We start from the raw sequence: 6437 nt of genomic DNA, 5'->3' as shown, positions 1-6437 counted from the left end.
ACTCGCCAGAGTTCTGATCTTGAAATAGGAGGGAAGGAGGCAGGGCACAACCTTTGAAAGAATGACATAGACTGAGGACATAACATAAACTGATTAGAACAAAATGGGTCCAAGATGACGGACAAGTCGACTTCCACTAGACCTTCAGCCTCAGTATACGCTCACTGTAACATTCCAGCATGCTGATGACACACCCACAGCCACCATGACAGTTCCAAGGCCGACCTGTCATGGGTGGTGGCCCAATTCCTGGAAATTCCCTCCCCTTCCTACAATAGCTCCTCCCACTCGTTAGCCTATGAAATTACCCACCACTATAAAAACTGACAACCCCATACCCTGGTGCCTTTCTCACCTTCTGAGATGGCCCACACTCTGTCTGTGGAGTGTATTTCTCTATATATAAATCCACTTCTTACCTATCACTTTGTCTCTCACTGAATTCTTTCTGCATCAAGAACCTGAGTTTCATTAAGTCCTAAAACCAGGTGTGTGATCTCAGTTGGAAGACCATGGGTTTTGGCCGGGTTTGAGTCCCGACTCCATGGGGTCAAGTCCCAGTCAGGGTCTAGGCTGGGTTCGAGTCCCAGCTGCGTGGGTTCAAGTTCCAATCTGAGGTGCATTGTTTCAATCTGATCCTAACTATGTCCTCTGAGTCCAGGAATAGGGGGCTCAGGACAGTGGGCATCGATGTGTAAATACTGGAAAGGTATTACCTTTGATAATGAAATGTTCCTCTGGAACTTATTTCACCATCCTTTGCTAGCCTGTGAGCATCTCCAGGTGTTCTAACAAAATTGAATTTCAGAACCTGCCAAGTTTAGGACCAGCACTGTGGGTGACATCGTGAAGCTATGGCTCATTTCAAGAAACTAGTCTGAGGAGCCAACTCACCCTGGAGAGTGTGTCTCTGCCTCGCTCAATACCATCTCTTCTTTCTTCCCTGCTCTTTCCTCTTGCTCCTTCTTGCCCCTTTCCTTCCTCCTCGTTATCCTTCTTTCCTGTTCCCCTTCTGTTCTGTCTTATCATTTTGAGCATTTAGTTAACGCGTCTTCCTCCCCTTCTCCTTCTGGTCACCTTCTTTTTCCTTCTGTCTCTTTCTCTGTCTCTTGCTCTCTTTATCTCCCCATACGTGCACGTGCATGCTAGTGCATGCATGAGCACATACACGATGATAATTGTCACCTGCAGCTTCCACGTTCAATACACCTAGAAGAAGAAGACAAAGACAAACTGCAGAGAAACGTTGTTGCTATGCCATTCAGTAGAAAAATACTGAACATTACTTGGTGTTTTTTTTTTTTTTTTAACAAGAGCACTGTGGTAAATGAACGGCAGGAGATAAGATAATCTTGATGATTATCAGCCATTCTCATCACTGTGCATCTGACTTTTGCACACTTGACATTTCCCTAGCATCCCCGTACAGCACCAACATCACCCTGGGTCCCCAAATTAAAGCCATTCTTTAATGAGCATTCAAGAGAGAAGGCAGAGGATGGAATTTCGGGTCACTGAACTGCAGAGATGTGTGTAGACGGTACGCAGCTATTTTATCCCCTACTACTGCCCTGCCCTGTGAGGGACTTTTTAAAGGCCTCTTTGGGGTATAACAGACACCGAAGCCTTCTAACAAGCCTAACTTTGAGGAGTCAGGTGAGCCTGGAGAACTCTGTGGAAAGGAGAGGAGCCCCAGACAGCCATCCTGAATAGAACAACAACTAACATTTTTACAACACTGTTAGACCTCAAAACATCTTCACCTTAATGGCCTTGGAGGGTCTGCCTCTGCAGGGGCAGATGGGGAAAGTGAGGCTCAGAGGGGTTAAGTGTTTCAGCCAAGGTCACCCAGGAAGCTGAAAAGGGATGAAAACTCAAACCCAGGTCATCCAACTCCGAATATTCTTGTAATATTTCTTCAGGTGGATTACTTGAAATTAGCCCAAGTATAACATGCCAAGTGGTGGCAGTCACATTTCTTCAGCTACACAGAAGCAATTTGGCGAGGGGAATTCAGCCCATCTCCCTCACCGAGACCCCGTGATTCCTCTGGAGAGAGTGCAGAAGCACCCAGGTGTCAGAGTTTGGACCCAGTGAGCGCCCAGCACAGGCCCCAGGATGGAGACGCGGGTGCCCTGCATGGTCACGCATCAGACCCCCTCCCAGGCTGGGTGAAATAGCCCTCAAATGTCTCATTTCTCTCTGGTTCTGATTCTAAATTTGCCAATCTTAGGAGAGATTTAGCCCTTCAAGGACAACAGTATTGGGAAAGTAGAGGCCTGGTTATGGGAGAGAAGCCATCTAATTCTTGGACGTGGGAGCTTCTTGCTGGGAATGCACAGGCTTGGTTTATATCACTGTCTTCCTGCAGCTGGCTAATTCTGGAGAACCAACACAGTTGGGTTTCCTAAACTTCACTGGGGCTGAGGACGACTCACTGACCAGCTGCCCATCCTGGAGGCCTCCTGGTGGTCAGCAGGCAGGCCTGCAGGCAGCCTGGTTTCACCACCACCCTTTCATGTTCAGCACAAAATGACAGCGTTTATAACTGCAACAATCTGGAGGCATTAGAAATGCCCAGGATTAAGCAAACTGAGGTAGAGATGGCCTGAGTTCACAGATGATCCCCAGAGAGGAACAGATGAATGAGGTGCCATGGAGACAGGAAATTTGCTGTTATGATAACTGTGTAGCAGCCTGAAAAGTGTCTGACATGTGCTAAATAGAAAAAAAAAAAATGAGAGCCTGGAATGATAATGGCACATGATTCAACAACAGTAAAAAATTATGTAGGGCATCAGGATCAAGAATGGAAGAATAGAGATGTGAAAACAAAAACAGTTGATTATTACATTCTGAGTGAAAATGTTTGTATTAGTCAGTTTTTACTGTGATGATGCTATGTGACAAATAACCCCCACACTTCTATTGGTTTATAACAACTAATACTTATTTCTTGCCAGTTGGTTTGCAGGGTGATTGTAGGCCAGATGCGGATCAGCTTGGCTAGGCTGTACTCAAGACTCTAAGTGAGGTACAAATGTGCTCCATGTACCTTCATTCTGAGCCCATATTCCATTTGCCAAAGCAAGTCACATGACCAAACCCAAAATAAGTGGGATGAGGAGGTGTATTCCAGTCAGTGAAGCTGTTTAATTGTGTCCACTCAAATTCATATGTTGACATCCTAACCCCCAGTACTTCATAAAGTGACCTTATTTGGAAATAGGGTCTTTATAGAAGTAATCAAGTTAAAGTGAGGTCATTAAGATGGACCCCAATCTGAAATGACTAGTGTCCTATTAAAGGGGGAAATTTGCACACAGTGGCCCAGACAGAGGGAAGACAATGTGAAGACACAGGGAGAAGACAGCTATTTACAAGGCAAGGATAGAGGCCTGGAACAGATCTGCCTCTCACAGACCTGAGAAGGAACAAACCCTACCAATACCTTGATCTTGGAGTTCTAGCTTCTAGAAATTTGAGGAAATAATTTTCTGTTGTTTAAGCCACCTTAGCCATGGAAGGAGAAAGAAGGGAAGGAAGAGTTAATGACAGATAATACAATCTATGGCAATGTTATTCCATGAGTCATTTTTAAATTTAAAATATAATATAGTGAAGAATTCATTGAAAGTCCTTTTCTCATTAGCAATGTCTATGACAATAATAATAATAACAATAACAATAGCAACACTGAAACAATTAAAATGCGAGCACTATCACATGCCAGGCATTGTCTTAAGCTCCTTATATATATAGACTTCTTTAATCCTCAAAACAAAATAATATCTCTGAGATAGAAACTAGTGTTATCTTCAACTTAAAAATGAAGGAACTGAGGCCCAGAGGGGTTAAGCCACTTGCCTAAGCTCACGCAGCATAGTGGTCAAGCTGGGATATAGCCCAAGAGAATTCTGTTTCCAGAGCCTGAGCCCCTAACCACGCTACTACATGCCCTCCCTCACACTCAAAACTATTTTCTTTCCCTTTGGGGCTCCCCGGTACATTTCAATGATCTGGCCACATCAGGCAGGCAGATTTTATTTCTTATCACAGCTCACAGTCTTTCGGGATCAAGTCCCTACATACCTGCTTGGCCTCATCACAAATCACTGTCTCCTTCACTCCAGCCACACAGACCTTCTTTTGGTTCCTGAACATACCAAGGTGGTCCCTGCCTTCAAGCCTTTGCTCTTGCTGTTCCTTCTGCCTAGAATACCCTTTCCCAGATCTTTGGATGTACCTTCTTGTTATTCAAATCTGAGCTTAAATGATGTTCCCCAGAGAGCCGCTCACTCCCATCTCTCTCCCATCACATTGTTTCATTTTTATTTATGGTTCTTTTCAGTACCTGAAGTTATCTTTAAAAATTTATCTGTGTACTGGTTCGTTGTCTATCTCCTTCTGTCTAGAATGCAAACCCTGTAAGAGAAGGGACTTTGTTTATCTTGTTCATGGTATTTCCAGTACATAGCGTGGTTTGTGTCACAGAACAGCTGTTCAGTAAATATTTGTTGAACTAATGAATAAAGTTCTCACTCTGCCATGACATGAAGTGGACTTCCCAGAAGCATCCTGTCTCCAGGTCTCCCTCTGTCATTTTCAATGATACAAGGAGATCCAGAGACACATGATCTACATAGAGGCAGGATGATGCTATGAAGCTAAATTTTATTTCCAAGCAAACACCATCTTTGCGTCTTAGTCACTGTGGTTGGAAGCAAGTGAAGTCATTCATTCCATCCCAGAAGAAAGGTCAGAGGGAAAATAGTCACACAAGGCGCGTGAGGAACGGACACCCAGAGTTCAGTTTCTGTGGCTTTGGCTTCACGATGATTATTTACTGTATTGCATGAGGTTGGATAGATCTGAGCCTGTCGAGAGAAGACACTACTTCAGTTGTCTGGGTTTGGGTTAGATTTGGGCTGCTGGGCCATCTGGAGAGGTCTGGGGCTCCGTGCTGAGGGTCTGATCTCTACGCGGCTGTAAACACTTCATTGCTCTGCCAGTTCTGCTTCATGGGTTGCGTGTCTGTCATCTTGAAGTTGTGTGGGAGGAATTGGACTCTGAGTTGGTTTCTCTTTTCTCATGAAGCCATCTAGGGGACTGAGGTGGGGGAATAAATTACCAAACTTCTGAAGGGTACCTTTAGCCACTGTCCAAAGTGTCTGGGCTGAATACTGGGCATCTCAGACTGTGGGTCCTGAGGCTGTGTTGGCTGAGGCTCTCGCACCCCAGGCGGATGAGAGAAGCTGTGTCCCCTCTGTGGAGGCAGAGGACTCGGTGGGCAGTTGAGACCCGATTGTCTGAAGTGTTAGACCCTGCCTCTGTTTTGGAGAAACTTGTTAGACAAGAAAGTTACTAGTGATTTAGACGTTCAGGGTATCTTTCCTCAAAGAATGCAAGACTCTTAGCGGAATTTAATAAGTGTTGAGGTTTGATCTTGATGGAACGCTAGAGTTGACAATTACTTAACTTTCTTAACTTACTTAACTTTCAGCAGAGAATAGATTTATCTGCTTTTGAAGATGGCCAGGATGGGGGGAAGGGCAGGGAGGAGTTTGAGGTCCCACATCTCTGTCCTTGTGGAGGGCTGCTTCCAGTAGAAGGGGCTTGGGCATCAGCAACTTATCCCCTAGGCTGAAGAAACTCACTCAAGATAGCTTAAGTCCAGGACTTACCTGGTGGTGCAGTGGTTAAGAATCTGCCTGCCAATGCAGGGGACATGGATTCGAGCCCTGGTCCAGGAAGATCCCACATGTCACGGAGCAACTAAGCCTGTGCACCGCAACTACTGAGCCTGCGCTCTAGAGCTCGTGAGCCACAACTACTGAGCCTGCGTGCCACAACTACTGAAGCCCGTGCGCCTAGAGCCCGTGCTCCACAAGAGAAGCCACCACAATGAGAAGCCTGCGCACAGCAACAAAGATTAGCCTCCGCTCGCCACAGCTAAAGTCCACGTGCAGCAACTAAGACCCAACACAGCCAAAAAAATAAAAATAAAAATAAAAATAAATAAATAAAACTTATTAAAAAAAAAAAGGTAGCTTAAGTCCAAAAAAAGGAAAATTCAAATAAGGGTAAGTTTTATCATTCTCTAAAGAAGGCTACTGACAAGAGCAGACATTCATCTCTCTGTCGCTATGCTCATTTACAAATTTTTAAATTAAAGTTTTATGTGCTAAAACTTTTTATTGAAGTATAATATATATATACAGAAAAGTACACATATCACAAGCATAGGGCTTGATAAATTTTTGCAAACTAAACACACCTATGTAACCAACACCAGATCAAGAAACAGAATTATTGCCAGCATCTTAGAAGCGACACCCACTCCCCTTTCCACTCACTATCCCACGAGACTGACTGCTACCCAGATCTCTAATGCTTAAATTAATGAAAGGCAGCCATTAAGGAGATACTGAATGCCT

Source organism: Balaenoptera acutorostrata, chromosome 4, assembly GCF_949987535.1.
Source record: "Balaenoptera acutorostrata chromosome 4, mBalAcu1.1, whole genome shotgun sequence".
Taxonomy (NCBI): Eukaryota; Metazoa; Chordata; class Mammalia; order Artiodactyla; family Balaenopteridae; genus Balaenoptera; species Balaenoptera acutorostrata.
Note: the sequence above shows the minus strand (reverse complement) of the source record.